Genomic DNA, 21,510 nt, shown 5'->3' with positions numbered 1-21,510 from the left:
ATCCCCAGCCCTATTTTGTATTTTATTTAGAGACAGGGCCTCACTGAGTTGCTTAGCGCCTAGCTTTTGATGAAGCTGGCTTTGAACTCCTCTTGCCTCAGCCTCTAGCGCAGCTGGGTTTGCAGTCATGTACCATCACACCCGGCTTCTTCTCAGTTGATTCTTCTGAACTATCCTTTTTACTGGTGTCTCACAGTCCTTGGCTAGAATTTTCCTTCTCTCACTTGCATGAACATAAAATTTAGTACTTTTGTAAGGTTCTTTATGTGCACACACTCACAAATACGAAAATTTCAAATCATTTGTGGCCAGAACAGTTGCAACTAAAGGTTTGATGGAATTGAAGTGTTTTTTCAGCATGGAATTGCTAATCTCCCTTTCCTTTCTCAGTTGTTTGGGAACGAGTTACCTTTCTCTCCCTTTTCTCCCCTTTCTCCAGCCTCTATCCTCAGGCAACATCACACATACTCAAATCACCTTATTAAACAGAACAACTTAGCTCCCCAAAGTGTGCTTGGCAAGACTCCAGATATGATTTTGCATATCCAAAGATTCTATGCCTTTTCTGAAACAATGGGCTATTCTCTGAGTAAAAAAGGAGTAATATAGAGATTTCCTTTAATGTGAAATACATAATCTCTTTGGAAAGATGAACTGGTGCTAATCACTTAGATTTTTAAATAGTAATTTTTTCTATTATCTAAATATCTAGAGATTTGTGTCAAATTGCTCTCCATAATTATGGTCAAACTTTTTCATCAATGTGTACAAATTTTACCCTAGTTGAAATTTATTCCAAAATATGTTCCACTAAATTAAGTGGTGAATAATAAAGCAATCATGGGAATGTAAAGTACTGAGCAGTATTAATAAATCTTTTGCTGAGAATCATGCATTTTCCTTTCTGAAACCCATTTTAAACACACACATGCACACACACAAACACACACAATACAGGAATTCAGAGGACTTTTAAACTATTTAAAACTATTATTTATGTGGTTTGTCATTAAAATTATCAACTAGTGACATTTTATTTAATTAGTATGTTTAATAGTAGCCAAAGAGACTACTACATCCATGCACACATTATACCGTACTGGCTTACCAAAAGCACAATATCACATGAGTATGGAAGATGTAAAGATCAGAAAATGAGTATTATATGTAGAAAAGAGGATGCACTGGGTACTCAGTTCTGCTACAGTATATCTGCAACATACCTCTCTCTACCACTGACTTGATCACACACCTTGTTCTGTCTTTGCTATAATTCTTTCTTACCTCAAGACTGTTCTATTTATTCCAAGCACAGGATCTTTGCACATGCTGGACTTTCTACCTTAATTACCACCTCAACTACCTCTCTTCCAAACCTCCACTCCACATTTCCATTCATTAGTTTTTTCTTTTATTAAAAAAAATCTCCATTTAATTATCTCTTTAGTAGAAATCTATTCATTACTTCTATCTCAATTATTTCTCACACTTTGCACTTTTTTTTAGGAAACCACGTTAATTTTTCCTCATACCAAATTGTTATAATTTTAAATTACTAATTTTTTTTAAATTTTTTATTTATTTTTTAGTTTTCGGCAGACACAATATCTTTGTTTGTATGTGGTGCTGAGGATCAAACCCAGGTCACATGCATGCCAGGCGAGCGCGCTACCTCTTGAGCCACATCCCCAGCCCCTTAAATTACTAATTTATCAGCATACTTGTTTACTGCCTCTTTCACTAGACATTGAGATGCATGAAGGCAGAAACCATGTTCACTATTGCTGCACAATCCTTTCTTTTTGTGAAAGTTATTCATCAAGTGAAGGATTTTAGAAGGGAAAAAGAACATGGGACTGGCTTCACATGATGATTGCATTATGTTGTGCTTAAAGACTAAGCTTATTAACTGCATTGTTTTTAAGAGACAAATTATACTTGTCAGGAAGGATTCCACTTCAGTGGCTAAACAATATTTTTAGAAAGTTTGCTAAAGATGACACAGTTGTCAAATTTGATCTGTTTCTGGTTTCAAAGAAGTTCACTGTATTCCTGCAGCCATCTTGATCAGAAGGTGCTATATTGGTCCTATACTGGGTATATAGGTTCTTGAAGAAGTTCTCTCACATAAGCATTTGTTTATGGACTTCAAACAATGGTGTATCCAGGCATCTCTGCAGGAGCAGGCCATAACACTTGTTTGTAGCATTCCTAATTAAATGACTCTTGTTGCTAAGTTTTTAGAGAATATTAAAAGGAAAAAAAAGATCTCCATGTAAAAGAAAGGTGTTCACTTATTTTAAATACAGTTGTTACTCAAAAATAATTATTGTGTGTAGAGCTTTAGGGTTCTAAGGGAAGTTTGGCTGGTATTGATCATGTGACATCATCTGTTTTGTTAGCATTTTTCAAATAACTTGACACTTGTCATTTGACAGCACTATAAACATTATTTGAAGTGAGAAGATGAAAATATAAACAGTTCTAGAGATTCTTTTGACGGTTTTATGCTTATTCAATGCAATACAACTAAACTATTCTCATTTAGAGTGCATTGATTTTCTGTCTTTAGGGAACTCTAATTACCTCCCAGATAAGAGACAAGCAGATCTACTTCCACACTGAATGTACAACTCTTCATAGTTTATGCTGCTTTCAAATGCCACCTTCTTAAACCAATGTCTTCATTTTAACTCTGGGGAATGTAAAGCAGACACATCAAGCAGTTGTAAGCATAATGAGTTACCTCTACAAAGCAACCACATTTTGAATTTTGAGTAAGCCATCTGACATTTAAAATACAATTAATGGGAACATATTAAGTAAAAAGAAGGGACCTGCAACACAACTTTTATTTCATATCATTCCAAAGACAATTTTCAAAATTCCCTTCCAGTGACACAAAAAGGCATCTCATCCACGGTGCTCTGATTTCCTAAGCTTCTCCTCCAACCTCATGGCCTTATAGGTTTTTGACTCTTGACTTCCAAAGTCTTCCACCTTCACTCACATTATCAGTAATGTTTACACCTTGGAATAATTCTGTGAAATTTCTATTTTCTGATCTCAATTTCTGTTCTCTCCCACTGACTTCATTGTGATCCTTGAGTTGGCTCCTTGGTCTCAATAACTTTCATTTTCTTCAAACATTGCCCCTCACCTCATTCTTAGCCCGTCAGCTCCTTCTGGATTTTTGCTTTCTTTGCTTGTCTAGACCCCATTGTCAATCTTGAGAATGCCTATTTCAAAGACTCCTTCTTCTTTGTCCCCATTCTATCTACCTCCCATGGTATGCGACTATAACTTAGAAATTCCAGCATGTACTTTCTCCACTTTGAGGTTTTAGAGCCACACACAAGTTTCAAACTATTGATTTCTGCTTTCTGAATCCATTCATCCTGCCTCATTTCAATTGCTGCTCATTTGACATTTATTCATCTTTTTTGAAACTTTATGACAGTTTCACATTTTTTCCCCCAAATTAAACTCTGGGACCTGTGAACTGCAATTCTCCGGTCTCGCCGGTATTAAGTATATTATTTTGACTTTTTGGTCAACAAAATTTGATAACCTCTGAGGGAAAGCACTTCCCTTCTCCAAATGATTTCCTTTGACTACTCTTTCCATTTACTTACTAAAAGAACTAGAGAAAGAATGAACTGGCCCCACTTCTAAGACTTATATAGAGGTCTTTTTTTAATATCATTTCTTATTGCCTCTGAAACCTTGATTCTTGTTTGATTATAGCTTCTTTCTTGCACAATAAATATTTCTCTACTTCTTCTTTCAACTTTGTCAAGTGACTTATCAAAATAAACAACATTCAAAATCCCCTTTTGTCCCTATGATCATGGAAAGCTCTTCTCATTTTAACCATTTTTCTTAAAGATACCATATTGTTCAATCAGATTGCTTATCCAAACTTGTTTTAATTATTAAACTTAATTCATTTTATTTATTATAATAGCTTTTAGATTAGAAATTACTTCTCCCTTACTATATATATATTTTTATTGAAATATTTCTTGGAGAAGGAAGATGGCGGCGAGGGGAGTGCATTGCCCCCGTGTGCTGCTTCACTGTGTGGGAGTATGACAAGTCAGGACGGCTAAAGGATATCTTGTTAGGAATTTCCAGCAATAGTGGGGTGCTCCGGAACCTGGAGGAAGGATTTCCATCGCACGAGGATCAGCTACGGGGACTCAAACGCGAGAGGTTTGTCGCACGGAGGGTAACACTGCTTATTCAGCAAATCGCCCCGCGGCTAGAGTCTGCAGCGCGCGCTGGATAAAGACGCAGGGTTACAGCGCTGCAGTTTCTGCCAGCCGCGCAAGCACCGTACTCAGGGCTGAATTCTGGGTTCGAGACGGGGGAAGGAAGCGGTCCATCTCAGTTCTCCACACCGGTCAGACCACAGAGGAGGCCAGCAGCCACCATGTTGGTAAACTGACGTCACCACCCCTGTTTTCGACTGACCGCAGCTCATTCAGCCATAGAACAGGTAATTTCAGGCTGCAATTCGCCTGCGGCTTGCAGACAGATTGCTAGGGTTCAGCGCCTGGGTGCTTCTTAGAACCTGATCTTATCGGAGTGAACACCGAGCGCGGGGCAGCCGAGTTCCGGCTCCCGGAACCGTCCCGGAACCGCCCTGGCCCAGGGCTGCTGAGCCTGCGGAGGCTGCTTCTTGGACCCTGCTCCTGTCAGAGCATACAATAAGCACTAAGCAGCCGAATTCTGGCTCCCGGAACTGAGCCCGCGGGGACTGCTTCTTGGAGCTTACACTTTTAGGAGCTTACACCGAGCACGGAGCGGCCGAGTTCCGGCTCCCGGAACTTCCCTGGCCCGGGGCTAGGAGCCCGCAGAAACTGCTTCTCGGTCCGGGTCCTGCTGAGGGCCGGTCAGGACTCACCCGGTGCTTTGGTTGCCCGGCAAGGGGAACAAAATGCTGCCATTCGCATAGGATACCAACATGGCAGAGATCTGATGTCTGCAGAAAGCGGCGGAGGAGAGAACTTCATCAATACCAGCAGTGACATAAGCAGTTGGTCTCCTGGTAGGGGGGGTGAGGCACAGTCACCCGAGTCTCCTCAATTTGTCGTCGAGCCAGAGGGGAGGAGCCGGGCCACCGCCAGCGCCCGGAGCAGGCCCAGCGGCTCGCCAGTGTGGTGACCGCGTGACCGCAATTGGAGAGGGGGCGGACCGGAGCCGCCACCAGCACTGGCAAGGTGGGCAGACCCGAGACCCAGTGGTACATGGGCGTGGTAGGAGGGGCAGGGCAGAGCCGCCGTTCGCGCTTGCAAGGTAAACAGACCTGTGACAGCCTGGCGGGTCAGGCCCAGTGGCCTGCCAGTGTGGTACACACGTCACTCCAACTGGAGTAGGGGCAGAGCAGATCCTTCTCCCACACCCGGATCAGGCCCTGCCGGTGTGGTGGTCACGTGACCCCAATTGGAGTGGGGGCGGAGCGGAACCGCCACCCGTGCCCGCAGGGTGAGCAGACCAGTGATCAACCTGCAGATCAGGCCCAGGGGTCCGCAGGCGTGGTAGGAGGGGCAGGGCAGATCCGCCGCCCGCGCCTCCAAGGTAGGCAGACCTACAACAGACCGGTGGATCAGGCCCAGGAGCCTGCCAGCGTGGTACAAACACCACCCTAATTGGAGTAGTGGCAGAGCAGAGTCGCCGCCCGTGCCAGGAACAGGCCCAGCGTCCTGCAGGCGGGGTAGTCATGACACCCCAATTGGAGTAGGGGCAGAGCAGAGCCTCCACCCGTGCCCGAAAGGTGGGCAGATCTGCGACCGACCAGCGGGACAGGCCCAGTGGCCTGCCGGTACGACAGACACGTCACCCCATTTGGAGTAGGGGCAGAGTAGAGCCGCCGCCCGCGCCTGCAGGGTAGGCAAACCTGCAACCGACCGGCGGATCAGGCCCGGTGGCCTGCCGGCGTGGTACACTCATCACCCCAATTGGAGTAGGGGCAGAACAGAGCCGCCGCCAGCTCCCAGAACAGGCCCAGTGACCTGCCGGCGTGGTAGCCACGACACCCCAATTGGAATAAGGAGAGAGCAGAGCCGCCGCCCGCACCTGCAGGAAAGATACACAAGCAGTATGAAAAGACAAGGAAAGAAAGGACCACAAGCAATGCAGGTCAACGCAACTTTAGAAGAGGTAACAGCTGCAGCAGATGGAATGTCAGATAAAGAATTCAGGATATACATGCTTCAGATGATCTGGAGTATCAAGGAAGACATTAAACAGCAAAATCAGACAATGAAAGATCACTTCGACAATAAATTACGCAAACAAATCCAGGAAGCAAAGGATCAACTATACAGGGAGATAGAGGTTATAAAAAACAAACAAACAGAAATCCTAGAAATGCAGGAAGCAATAAACCAACTTAAAAACTCAATGGAGAATACTACCAGCAGAGTAGAACACTTAGAAGATAGAACATCAGACAATGAAGACAAAGTATTTCAACTGGAAAAGAACATAGACAGCTCAGCAAGACTGTTAAGAAACCATGAGCAGAACATCCAAGAAATATGGGATAACATTAAGAGACCAAACTTAAGAGTCATTGGGATACAGGAAGGTACAGAGCTCCAAACCAAAGGAATGAGCAGTCTATTCAATGAAATAATACAAGAAAACTTCCCAGACTTGAAGAATGAGACAGAATCCCAAATCCTAGAAGCCTACAGGACGCCGAATGTGCAAAATCATAAGAGATCCACACCTAGACACATTATAATGAAGATGCCCAACATACAGAATAAGGAGAGAATTTTAAAAGCTACAAGAGAAAGGAAGCAGATTACATTTAGGGGTAAGCCAATCAGGATAACAGCTGATCTTTCAACACAGACTCTGAAAGCTAGAAGATCCTGGAATAACATATTTCAAACACTGAAAGAAAATGGGTTCCAACCAAGAATTGTGTATCCAGCGAAATTAAGCTTCAGGATGGAAGATGAAATTAAAACCTTCCACGATAAACAAAATTTTAAAGAATTTGCAGCTAGAAAACCATCTCTTCAAAACATCCTCGCCAAAGCATTACAGGAAGAGGAAATGGAAAATAACAATGAAAACCAACAGTGGGAGGTAGGACAGTAAAGGGGGGGAAAATAATGAAAGAGGAAAACAAACCATGTTTAGTAACATAAATAAACAAATATGGCTGGAAGAACAACCCATATCTCAATAATAACCCTAAATGTTAATGGCTTAAAGTCACCAATTAAGAGACACAGGATAGTAGAATGGATTACAAAACAAGACCCAACAATATGCTGCCTACAGGAGACGCATTTGATAGGAAAACACATACGTAGGCTGAAGGTGAAAGGTTGGGAAAAATCATATCACTCATATGGACTTCGGAAACAAGCAGGAGTGTCCATACTCATATCAAATAAAATAGATTTCAAGCCAAAGTTAATCAAAAGAGATAAACAGGGACACTACATACTGCTTAAGGGAACCATACACCAACAAGACATAACAATCATAAATATTTATGCCCCATACAATGGTGCAGCTATGTTCGTCAAACAAACTCTTCTCAAGTTCAAGAGTCTAATAGACCACCATACCATAATCATGGGAGACTTCAACACACCTCTCTCGCCACTGGACAGATCTTCCAAACAAAAGTTGAATAAGGAAACTATAGAACTCAATAACACTATTAATAACCTAGACCTAATTGACATATATAGAGTATACCACCCAACATCAAGCAGTTACACTTTTTTCTCAGCAGCACATGGATCCTTCTCAAAAATAGATCATATATTATGTCACAGGGCAACTCTTAGACAATATAAAGGAGTAGAGATAATACCACGCATCTTATCTGATCATAATGGAATGAAACTGAAAATCAACGATAAAAGAAGGAAGGAAAAAGCATACATCACTTGGAGAATGAACAATAGGTTACTGAATGATCAATGGGTTATAGAAGACATCAAGAAGGAAATTAAAAAATTCTTAGAGATAAATGAAAACACAGACACAACATATCGGAATCTATGGGACACATTGAAAGCAGTTCTAAGAGGAAAATTCATTGCTTGGAGTTCATTCCTTAAAAAAAGAAAAAACCAACAAATAAATGATCTCATACTTCATCTCAAAATCCTTGAAAAAGAAGAGCAAAACAACAGCAAAAGAAGTAGAAGGCAAGAAATAATTAAAATCAGAGCTGAAATTAATGAAATCGAAACAAAAGAAACAATTGAAAAAATTGACAAAACTAAAAGTTGGTTCTTTGAAAAAATAAACAAAATCATCAGACCCTTAGCGATGCTAGCGAAGAGAAGAAGAGAGAGAACTCAAATTACCAGCATACGGGATGAAAAAGGCAATATCACAACAGACACTTCAGAAATACAGAAGATAATCAAAAACTATTTTGAATCCTTATACTCCAATAAATTAGAAGATAGTGAAGGCATAGATAAATTTCTTAAGTCATATGATCTGCCCAGATTGAGTCAGGAGGATATAGAAAACCTAAACAGACCAATATCAATTGAGGAAATAGAAGAAACCATAAAAAGACTACCAACTAAGAAAAGCCCAGGTCCAGATGGGTTTACAGCAGAATTTTACAAAACCTTTAAAGAAGAACTAATACCAATACTTTTCAAGCTACTTCAGGAATAGAAAAGGAGGGAGAACTTCCAAATTCATTCTATGAGGCCAACATAACCCTGATACCTAAACCAGACAAAGATACTTCAAAGAAAGAAAACTACAGACTAATATCTCTAATGAACCTAGATGCAAAAATCCTCAATAAAATTCTGGCGAATCGGATACAAAAACATATCAAAAAAATTGTACACCATGATCAAGTAGGATTCATCCCTGGGATGCAAGGCTGGTTCAATATATGGAAATCAATAAATGTTATTCACCACATCAATAGACTTAAAAATAAGAACCACATGATCATCTCGATAGATGCGGAAAAAGCATTCGACAAAGTACAGCATCCCTTTATGTTCAAAACTCTAGAAAAACTAGGGATAACAGGAACATACCTCAATATTGTAAAAGCAATCTATGCTAAGCCTCAGGCTAGCATCATTCTGAATGGAGAAAAACTGAAGGCATTCCCTCTAAAATCTGGAACAAGACAGGGATGCCCTCTCTCTCCACTTCTGTTCAACATAGTTCTCGAAACACTGGCCAGAGCAATTAGACAGACAAAAGAAATTAAAGGCATAAAAATAGGAAAAGAAGAACTTAAATTATCACTATTTGCAGATGATATGATTCTATACCTAGCAGACCCAAAAGGCTCTACAAAGAAACTATTAGAGCTAATAAATGAATTCAGCAAAGTGGCAGGATATAAAATCAACACGCATAAATCAAAGGCATTCCTGTATATCAGCGACAAATCCTCTGAAATGGAAATGAGGACAACCACTCCATTCAAAATATCTTCAAAAAAAAAAAAAATACTTGGGAATCAACCTAACAAAAGAGGTGAAAGACTTATACTATGAAAACTACAGAACCCTAAAGAGAGAAATAGAAGAAGATCTTAGAAGATGGAAAAATATACCCTGTTCATGGATAGGCAGAACTAACATCATCAAAATGGCGATATTACCAAAAGTTCTCTATAGGTTTAATGCAATGCCAATCAAAATCCCAACAGCATTTCTTGTAGAAATAGAGAAAGCAATCATGAAATTCATATGGAAAAATAAAAGACCCAGAATAGCAAAAACAATGCTAAGCAGGAAGTGTGAATCAAGCGGTATAGCGATACCAGACTTCAAACTATATTACAGAGCAATAGTAACAAAAACAGCATGGTACTGGTACCAAAACAGGCGGGTGGACCAATGGTACAGAATAGAGGACACAGAAACCAATCCACAAAACTACAACTATCTTATATTTGATAAAGGGGCTAAAAGCATGCAATGGAGGAAGGATAGCATCTTCAACAAATGGTGCTGGGAAAACTGGAAATCCATATGCAACAAAATGAAACTGAATCCCTTTCTCTCGCCATGCACAAAAGTGAATTCAAAATGGATCAAGGAGCTTGATATCAAATCAGAGACGCGCCGTCTGATAGAAGAAAAAGTTGGCTACGATCTACAGTCGGTGGGGTCGGGCTCCAAATTCCTCAATAGGACACCCATAGCACAAAAGTTAATAACTAGAATCAACAAATGGGACTTACTCAAACTAAAAAGTTTTTTCTCAGCAAAAGAAACAATAAGAGAGGTAAATAGGGAGCCTACACCCTGGGAACAAATCTTTACTCCTCACACTTCAGATAGAGCCCTAATATCCAGAGTATACAAAGAACTCAAAAAATTAGACAATAAGAGAACAAACAACCCAATCAACAAATGGGCCAAGGACCTGAACAGACACTTCTCAGAGGAGGACATACAGTCAATCAACAAGTACATGAAAAAATGCTCAACATCTCTAGCTGTCAGAGAAATGCAAATCAAAACCACCCTAAGATACCATCTCACTCCAGTAAGATTGGCAGCCATTATGAAGTCAAACAACAGCAAGTGCTGGTGAGGATGTGGGGAATAGGGTACACTTGTACATTGCTGGTGGGACTGCAGATTGGTGCAGCCAATTTGGAAAGCAGTATGGAGATTTCTTGGAAAGCTGGGAATGGAGCCACCATTTGACCCAGCTATTCCCCATCTTGGTCTATTCCCTAAAGACCTAAAAAGAGCATGCTACAGGGACACTGCTACATCGATGTTCATAGCAGCACAGTTCACAATAGCAAGACTGTGGAACCAACCTAGATGCCCTTCAATAGACGAATGGATAAAAAAAATGTGGCATTTATACACAATGGAGTATTACTCTGCATTAAAAAATGACAAAATCATAGAATTTACAGGGAAATGGATGGCATTAGAGCAGATTATGCTAAGTGAAGCTAGCCAATCCCTAAAAAACAAATGCCAAATGTCTTCTTTGATATAAGGAGAGTAACTAAGAACAGTGTAGGGACGAAGAGCAGGAGAAGAAGATTAACATTTAACAGGGATGAGAGGTGGGAGGGAAAGGGAGAGAGAAGGGAAATTGCATGGTAATGGAAGGAGACCCTCAGGGTTATACAGTGGAGGAGGTAGAGAGAGAGGAGGGGAGGGGAGGGGAGAGGTGGGGAGGGGGGAGTGTGGAGGATGGGAAAGGCACTGGAGCACAACAGACACTAGTATGGCAATTTGTAAATCAATGGATGTGTAACTGATGTGATTCTGCAATCTGTGTATGGGGTGAAGGTGGGAGTTCATAACCCACTTGAATCAAAGTGTGGAATATGATATGTCAAGAAATTTGTAATGTTTTGAACAACCCACAATAAAAAATTAAAAAATAAAAAAAAAAAGAAATATTTCTTTTTCAACATTCCTGCTTTCTTCTAGATACAATGTTTTTATTGTATTTTATTTCACTTGCTCTCATGTATCTTTGATCAATTAATATCTTTTCTTTTCCTTTTTCTTAACAATTTTTAAGCAATTGTATAAACTTTGTCCCCCCAAACTGATCACCCCTTTTGTATGTCTTGCAGAATTCCCTAATTATGTTTCTTATGTGAGTACATCCTCCAAAACAAAGACCAATACATGTTCTTAAATGTTATGTTTTTAAGGCCTTGTCTACCTGAGAATATTTTTTATTATGCTCTTATTATTGCATGACTATTGAAATGGATAAACATTTAAAGTGTGAAGCTTTTACTTTATATTAATACTTAAAAATTATTTCATCATCTTTTTGGATCCTATATTGCTGTTTAGCAGTGTGTAAACAGTGTGTACTATTCCCTGGTGGTCAATATTTCCTTTCTTTCTATTAGCTTTTAGAAATTATTTCTTTTTGATCATCTTAAATTTAAAATGAAAATATCTAAGCATGAGTTCTTCCAAATTCCTCTAAGATCATATTCTAAGAACTCTTTCTATCTGAAACCTTTTCTTAAAAGCTTTATTGAGATATTAATGACAAAAATTATATATGCTCAAGATATACAATGTGATGTTTTGATGCATATTTACCATCACCTCCCATAAGTGTCTTTTATATGTGTGATGAAAATAATTAACATCTACTTTCTTGGAAAATTTTAAATATACATTACAGTGTTACTAACCACAGTCATAATAAGTCTCTAGAACTTATTCATCTTATAATACAAGTTTGGCCCCTTGATCAACATTTCCTGCTCACCCTCATTCTGGCCACCTGAAATTAACCCTTGTATTCTCTGTTTATATTAACTTCATTTTGTTTAAATTCCACACAGAAGAGAGAACATGTAGCAATAATATTTTTATATAGCTGATTTATTTTACTTAGCATAATGTCCTTCAGTTCCATGTTGTTAGAGATGACAAGATTTTTCTCCTTCTTAAGGCTGAATGAGAGTCTACTATATGTGTGTGTGTGTGTATGTATATATATATATATATATATATATATATATATATATATATATATATATATACTAGAAATATATATACTTCAAATATATATATATATATATATATATATATATATATATATATATATATATCACATTTCATATTTGATCATAATGCTGCACTGAACAGTACCATTTTTATGTGCAGACATTTTATTTCCTTTGATTATATATCTAGAAGTGGAAGTCTTGGGTCACACAGCACATACTGTTCTTAAAAACAGTACTTGTTTTAAATTTTTTGAGGAACTACTGGAGTCTTATTTTTCTTAGATTCTGAGAGTCATAAACAAATTATTTGTTTTGGTGTTTTTGAACTTAAGATATATTACTTGATTTAATCATAGCCTAGATTCATGATACATTATCATATTTGAGCCATTTATATCCTGTCTATCTTATTTATGCATTTAATAACATAACAACTATGCATATGGAACCCATCACAAATTTTAAAGGACTTCTAGTAATTTACATTCCCACCTGGTCTTTTTGTGGCATATGTCTCTTGAATGTCCCACTTCAACCAGGTAACCAGTATTTTGATTGTTTTATTTTTCATTTTCTTTTTTAAAACATATTTCTGTCAGCAATAAGTAATTTATCAAAATTACCTTCATAATATATGTAGCCATATAATTTATTTTTCTTGTAATTCATTCATTTTGATGTATTTGAATAATATTTTTTTAACATAACACCAATTATTTATCCATTCTGCAGTTGATGAATATTTGAATTATTTCTATGAACAGTAGTGCTGGAAAGATTCTTTTTTTTTAAAATACTTATTTTTTAGTTGTAGTTGGACTCAATATCTTTATTTATTTTTATGGGGTGCTGAGGATCAAACCCAGGTCCTCACATGTGGTAGGCAAGTGCTCTAACGCTGAGCCACAACCTCAGCCCTGGTAAGATTCTTATCTAAGTTTCCTGGATTACATGCAAGACTTTATCTTAATTTTCTAGTCATAGAGCTGATGGTTTGCAGGATATGGACATGTTAGATTTTACAAGCTAATTCCAAAAGTTTTTCCAAATTAGTTGGACTGATGGCTTCATGGTAAGTATATATTGTAGACAAAAGATTTATCTCTTTTCCTCCTCCTCCTTTTTCCTTCCTTCTTGGAAAATTTTAGCATCTTGTTCTTTAATATGAATTTTAACGTCAACTTATCAAGTTCCATGTTAAGTCCTGTTGGAATTTAGGTTAATGTTTTAGCCCTTTGATAGAAATACACAAGAGTTAGTGATCAGAACATATCTATTATAAATTTGGGGATTTTGTACAACAAAATGCTTATAAAATTACTACATCTAGTTTTTTATTTGCTTGTTTTTGAATATTATGTGGAGTATATCTTTAATATTGGGCATATGTATATATTCTTTTGTGAAATGCTTTTGCCCAATTTTCCCCAGTTTCATGTATGCCCAGTTTTCTTTTCTCTTTTTGTCTTTTTACATTACTTTTTTTCAGTTCATCAAAGTAATTTTTCATATTTAAAAGTTATTAATTTTAGTAAAACAAAATTACTAATTATTTTATGGCTGACACTTCTGGGTCTTGTTTAAGATATTACTTCCTACAAGTTGAGAAACAGGAATAGAATTGTTTCTAAAAGTTTTAAATTTCTGCTCCATTAGCATTTGATTTTTTGGTGATGCTATGAGGTAGAGATATATTTTCTTTTTTTCTACACGGATTACTATTTATTCAACTTATTTGTTAAGTAACCTCACTCTGCCATCTGCCAAGTTGCAGAGAAGATTGACCTACTTGTGAGTATTTAGATTGAACTGCTTGTGGGTGTTCTGTTCATTGCAATTGTAAGTTTGTCTATTATTGGGTCGATAGCACAAGTTTTGAAGAGCTATGGCTTCATATTAAGTATATATTGTAAACCAAAGATTTCTCTCTTTGCCTCCCCCTCCTTTTTCATTTCTCTTTGGCAAATTTTAGCATCCTGTTCTTTAATATGAATTTTAAAGTTAACTTATCAAGTTCCATGTTGAGCCCTGTTGGAATCTAGGTTAAAGTTTTATCCCTTTGATAGATAAATTTGGGGAAAGTGACACCTCAAAAATATTTTCTTCCTATCTATAAATGTGGGCTACCTCTACTATTTAATGTCTTTCAGGAAGGATTTTAGTTTGGCCTTTATCAGTAAAGGATTCTTAATACTTAGCCTGTTTAGTATATAACATATGCCACTTAGAAAACACTTTGATCTTTGCAATCAAATTTTAAACAGCCAGAAGATAAACTGAAACTATCAGGGAAACATTAAAGTTTTACCTACGGAACAAAAGAAAATTCCCTTGTTGATGCATGGTTAGGGGCACTGCTAATTTTGCTTTTGAGGAGTGTTTGGAAGCATAAATGTAGATATAAAAATAGCTCTCATTTGTCCATCGTAATGTAGGACAGTTGCACTGTGTATAATTAAAATAAACAGATGTGTGTATGGACTCTTTAACCATTGGAACTCTCATAAAGCTATTTTTGATATAGAAATATAGTCTTGGCAAAATAGCTACAGATGCAACATTTCACCATTAGCAGCAGCATTCTGCAACTAAATATTATCCATAGACGATTACTGAAGATCATTATTTCCTATCACCTTCTGCACCAGAACATTTACCAGAGTTAACACATAGCAAAACCGACTCAACTGAAATTATCCTTCTGTTCCTCTCCTAACCTTCTTGCTTTGGAACAATTAAATACTTAGGCAGCAAAAAGGAAACAGTGATTTGGATTGGAAAGCAACTAGAAAACTATTTGATGTATTAAAATTTTCTTAATTGAGCCACTGGAAAAAATGTATAATTGATTCAATGGATTCCATAATTTATCTGCATGTAGAAATGTTTGGTAAACTATGGTAAAACCATATTCTCCATTTTTCCAGCAAGAATGAGCCAACCCATCAAAACTATACATGTGGTAAAAGTTACTTCCATAACATATGCCTTTTTAAATATCATCTGTGAGTCTACCCAGATTTCAAGTAAATGCAATATGAAGCTTCCATATTCACCAAAACAAAATGGAACTTCTTTTTTCCTTGATCCCCAGTGTAACTTATATTTAAAAATACTAGTATTATTTTACTTGTTCCTATCATAAGTTTTGATTGTCTTTATTTCACATATCTTCTGTTAAGCTATATAAGGGGAAAATATTAGAAATATTTTTTAAAGAATGGCAAATTTTGTAGGCTCAAGTGATAAACCATGACACCTGTCTTATAGTAAAACAATAAATATTTTCGTCAGTCTGTTAATTGGTAGTATACCATTAGAAAGTAATCAGTTAACTTTTTCATGTGGCCAAATGTGATGATTTGTATATCTGCACTTAAGATTTAGGCGATTAGAATGTGAATTATTAATACTAATGGAAAACTAGAAGGTATTATAATCACTAATTGATGAGGGCCAGTTGGAACTGAACAATATGTTAGAAAAAGTTGGCTCTATGTTAGGTGCTTAGAAGAGACACAGACAAATTAACCCTAATTTTCATGGCCTAGAGGACAACATTTTAACTAAATTTTTAAGTTTTTAAAATCATGAAGCTATCAATAACATTGTTGTGCATCCAAATGTAGAAAAAAAATCTCTGAAGTAATAATGGAGAACTGATATATTACCATACTTTGAACGCAGTTGATCAGTGTATCAGTGATTCTTTTAAAAAATGTTAATTTTATAGTTTCCTAATTTAAAAACAGATACATTTAGATAGAATATTTGAAAATAGCATATTGTGATATGAAAAGAACAGGTACCCACATATTAGGACCATTTTTTTTTTTTGTAAATCTGATACATAAATGCCAATGTCAGCTCTAACAGATTCCTTCAAGCCCCCTTACTGGTCATTCTTAAGATCTATTGACTACAAGCATCAGCTAGCAAATGTTATATGTGAAAATAGATTAAAACTTTGTTTTTAGCAAAAATGATTCCTTCAGATTTTATGAATAGAAGATTAAGAAAATTCCCATTCATGAATATCAAATTCATTTTAAGAAGAAAAATGAATAGTCCATTAATATGGGCTAAAACCCAAAATTAAATTGGAACTATTTAATTATTTAATGCAATAATCACACAAAATATTTTGCCTGGCAGTAGATATGACCAAATGTATCTAACAATAAATAATTTTTACCTGTGCTCCATTATTAATGCCTTCATGAAATTAAAGAATTAAAGGAGATAGAGGTCAACAATCTAAGCAGTTATTTCAATTAGTAATTCTCGGAGCTATTGAGCCTTTAATTTGAAAATATATCAGCATACAATTCCTTTTATTTTCTCAACATTACCTTTGCATTAGCCCTTGGATGAGAAGATCAAATACTATCCATGAATTAATTGCATAATGTGGTAGATGAATGCTGCAAATATATCCTTCACCATAAATGCCTTAATTAATATGCTTCAAAATAGTAAACAACTTATCAATCTGCCAAGAAAACTATACTTTTAAAAACTATATTAGACTGGTCAAAAAACTACACTATTTGTGATTTATATTTAAAAAAAATAAAATTAGTGAAAATAAATACTTTTAAATTAGGTGAAACACTGTTTCCCATAATATGTAGGAGCTGGAATTTGGAGGAGTAATTCTGTATTTATTATTGCTAATGTATAAAAATCTCCAAAGATGACTGAAACTGATGGTTTTCTAATACCGAGGCTGTTGTCTATAGTAAGTCTGGAATCCATATTATCAATTCTCACTAGTCAGATTAGGTGGATATCATTTATTTATATCATGTTTTGTTTTGTTTTTATGTTTATAAGATTTTCTGAATCTAGTCATGAGCCTCTTTCTTGACTTCTGTTTTTGTAACTTGGAATAAGGAAATCGGTCTAATTACTTATTTTTCCTATTTAAATCAACATTTCTTTTTTTAAAAGTTTGTATAATTTCCAAAAGGCAAAATGTAACTAAAATTTCTAGGAAGTTCTTATCTCTAAGTTGTTATTTATTTACTAATATATATATATATATGTGAATATTTACATATATATATATATATATATATTTACATATACATATATATAATATATATAATATTTACATATATATATATATATATATATATATATATATATATATATATATATATATGAGAAAGGAATTGTCAACCATCTATCCTTCAGAATTTTCATGCTTCTGGCCCTTCATCCACTTAAAAGGAGGCAGAGGTAAAACACAGGTGATTTTTCTTTCTGAATGAAATGGCTCTTCCTAGTAAAGAAACTTCAGAGAAAAATACAAAGCATTTGTGAAATAGATAATGTGAGTTAAGTGGATAAAATTCACAGTAACTATAGTGGAATATCATGGAGTTTAGAACCAGGCAGATCACCTCACTCGGCCACCTGCTGTCTAGGAAACTTTGTGAATTTGACTTCTCCAAGAGCACAGAAATTATACAGGAGAAAGGAGTAACTAATTTGTACTGAAAAGTATTGGAACGCAAAAGGAGTTGATATGTAAACAGGACTAATTAAATGTCATGTTATGTGCATTTGGGGAAAATTGCTAAATTCCAAGAGAAAAACTATGAGACAATTTATGTAAAAAAGTGATACAAAGAAAAAGAGCATACTGTTTTTATGGAATTATAATCTTTAAAAATCAGTATGACTGAAATGTATAAGATGGGAAGGAAAAGATATTTTAACCGGGTGTGGTAGCTCAAGCCTGTAATCCCAGAAGCTCGGAAGGCTGAGACAGGAGGATCACAAGTTCAAAGTCAGCCTCAGCAACTTAGAGAGGCCCTAAATAACCTAGCAAGACCCTGTCTCTAAATAAAATATAAAAAGGGCTGGAATGCTGCTCAGTGATTAAGCTCCCTGGGTTCAATCTCCAGTACCAAAAAGAAAAAAATAAAAAGAAAGAAAGGAAGGAAGGAAGGGCACTTTGATATGGGGCTTTAGAAATTGAAAAGAACTAGATCACCTTGAATGAAAAAACTAAAGAGGGTGAACATTATTGGGCAATAGTCGAGTGTTAAAATATCTCATATTCTCTCATTTATTATCTTCTGTGTATGATCCTTGCTCTAAGTAAGGAGATCATTTTTTTTTTCTAAATAGACTGATGTGTTAAAATACCTGGCTCCTTCTTTCCTGAAGTGACTTAGATGCAGATCTGGATAATGTGCTAGAATGTAGTGTCTACTCTTGCTGCTATAGATTCAGGTTGTCTCCTAAATGAATGCTTTCTTTTAAAATACCAAATTAATTTTCTGCCAGATATTATATTTCCATCTTCATTGATGGCAGTCATTTCTGCTCTCAATTATGAGTGAACTTCATCTTCATCTGAGATATTAGTGGCAAAACAGTGCACCTGACATTGTGGATTTATGACCTCCTCCTTGAAGCGATTTCTTGACTTGGATTCCAGAAAACCATGTCCTCGCTCTTGCCTGGACTTCAGTGGTGGTTTCAGCCTCCTTTGATATGCCTCATTTTCTCTACTCTGAACATTGGACATCTTCAGGACTCCAGAGCATTTCTTTTCTGTTCTTTAACTTATATCTAGGTAATCATATCTTCATATCTCAATTGACCCTACTGGCCTCAGTCTCTCTCTTGATCTCCAACTCATATGTTCATCTGCCTACTCATCGTCCCACTTGAATTATCAATAGATATTGTAAACCTAAGAGGTCGAAAAAGAACTCATTTTTCCCACATGTTCTGTCTTCAAATATACTTCTCCAGTCTCCCTTAGTTCATATGTAAATTTAACCATTGCTCAGAAACATGATAATCACAACTTTTAGTCATATTTCACATATTTCACAATATCTTAGATGCCATGTATAATAGATACATATATGTGTGTATATATATATATATACACACACACAGATATGTGTGTGTGTGTGTGTGTGTGTGTGTTTGTGTATGTGTCATTACTCTCCACTTCTATTCCTACCACCCTAATCTAAGGCAAATCACCTTTGCCTAGATTGTTTAAATAGCTTCTGAGCTCTTGCTTCTTCTTTTCCTCTCTTATAAGCAGTTAATGCTGCAGTCAGTTCAGTGTTAATAACATATAACTGATTAAAATAGTGATCAGGAGACTTCCTCCAAAGTCTCCTGATCACACTTAAAATCATCCAAAAATCCTTACCATGACCTACAAAGTCCTATATAAGGTTCTCTGACTCCATCTCTGCCATAATTTTCTCCCTCTTTCTACTCATTTTTCCCATTTAGGCAAAACTAACCTTCTTTCTGCTTCTTATAGACGTTCATTTTCACCTCAGGGCCTTTGTACTGTTGCTTATCCCATGAAATACTCTTTCTATAGGAAAACACACAGTTTATTTCCTCCATTTATTTTTCTCAAATTAAACATTCCCTGTAATGAATGTCTATTCTTTTGACTCCATTTAAAGTAGCCTATCCCTGTTCTCTGATCTTCTTATTTAGTTTATATTTCTACTTATTGCTGATAATACTAACATTATGTTATACATTTATTTGTTAATTATCTGATTGTTCTACAGAATATAAATGTTGCAAGGCCAGTTTGCCTTAGTCACTGGTAACTCTACCAGCCAGAATATTTGTAGTCATTTTACAGGTGCCTATTATTTTCTAAATGAATTTTTAAAGGGAATGGAAAGGTAATCATTTTGGGCTTCTCAAAAGGAACAGTAGAAGTTAGGAGAAAGTTTTAAACCAGCATGAACTCAGTGCATTAATGATTAATAGATCAGCAGAACACAGTGAGAGTTCAGAACCAGAACCAGGCATGCACGGCAGTTTGAGTCATGTCAGGGTGGCATCTTTGATCATTGCAAAAATGATGTACTACCAAGAAATGTATCAGGGCAACTCTTTTTCCATAGGGAAAAGTTTTAAGCATATTCTCTACCTCACCCTATTAAAAAAAATGAATTCAGACAGAGTGCATGCAAAATTTCAATCTTATTTAAAAATACACAGGGGACTACAGAAACATATCATTATAACCTGAGCATTAAAGAGGATTTCTTTAGCAAAATACAAAGAACAAAATATACAATATAAAATATGGATATATTTTCCTAGAAAAACATAATGTAAACTCATTTTTATGAAAACCATAAAACAACCAATTATAGACTGTGAGAAGCTTTTTGCAACATCTTTAATTAACAAATGAGAGTAACATAGAAAGAATATGAAGAGCTTCATATAGTAGTAAAATATGAGCAATTTTTAGGAAGCAATTCATGGAACAAGAAACTGAAGCATATAATTAATGAGATACTTAATCACACTAGAAATCAAGAGAATACAAGAAAGAAAAGGAAACAAGGGATATAATTTGCCATTCCCTCCAAAGGGCAACAGTCTTACAATCTGGCAATAACATGTTTGGCAGAACTAATGAACATGCATGGGTAAAATGGTAAAACCCCATGAGAGATTTGTGTTGAAATATGTCGTAATGTTCCTACAAGCCAGAAATTTTACAAACAATATATATTCCAGGAAAAGACTTGCACATATGCAAAAAGAAAAATGTGTAAGAATAAATGTAAACTGCCTAAATAGTTATAAAAGTTTTAATCTAAAATAATATGACAAGCAATGGAATATTTCACAGCAGTTAAACCAACTGGAGCCACATCTGCCAGAATGAATGCTGAGGTTTAGATGTGGTTTATGTCTCACAAGACTTCCTGTATTAAAATGTAATCCCCACTGTGAAGTATTAAGAGAGTAGAACCTTAATCCTACTATGGTGCTGAGAGGCCCACCATTTAGGAGGTGATTAGAGTTACATAAGTCATTTAGGTAGAGCCCTCATGATTAAATCCTAGTGGCTTAATAAGAAAAGAGTCCAGAGGAGACACATACATGCTTCTTGTAAGCTATAAAAGCTTGACAACTTTACTCTGTTGCTTAGAAATAAACAGATTAATATATCTGTATTTATTACCAGTGTCAATTACTGTATGAATATA

This window comes from Marmota flaviventris, chromosome 3 (assembly GCF_047511675.1).
Source record: "Marmota flaviventris isolate mMarFla1 chromosome 3, mMarFla1.hap1, whole genome shotgun sequence".
In the NCBI taxonomy this organism is placed as follows: domain Eukaryota; kingdom Metazoa; phylum Chordata; class Mammalia; order Rodentia; family Sciuridae; genus Marmota; species Marmota flaviventris.
Note: the sequence above shows the minus strand (reverse complement) of the source record.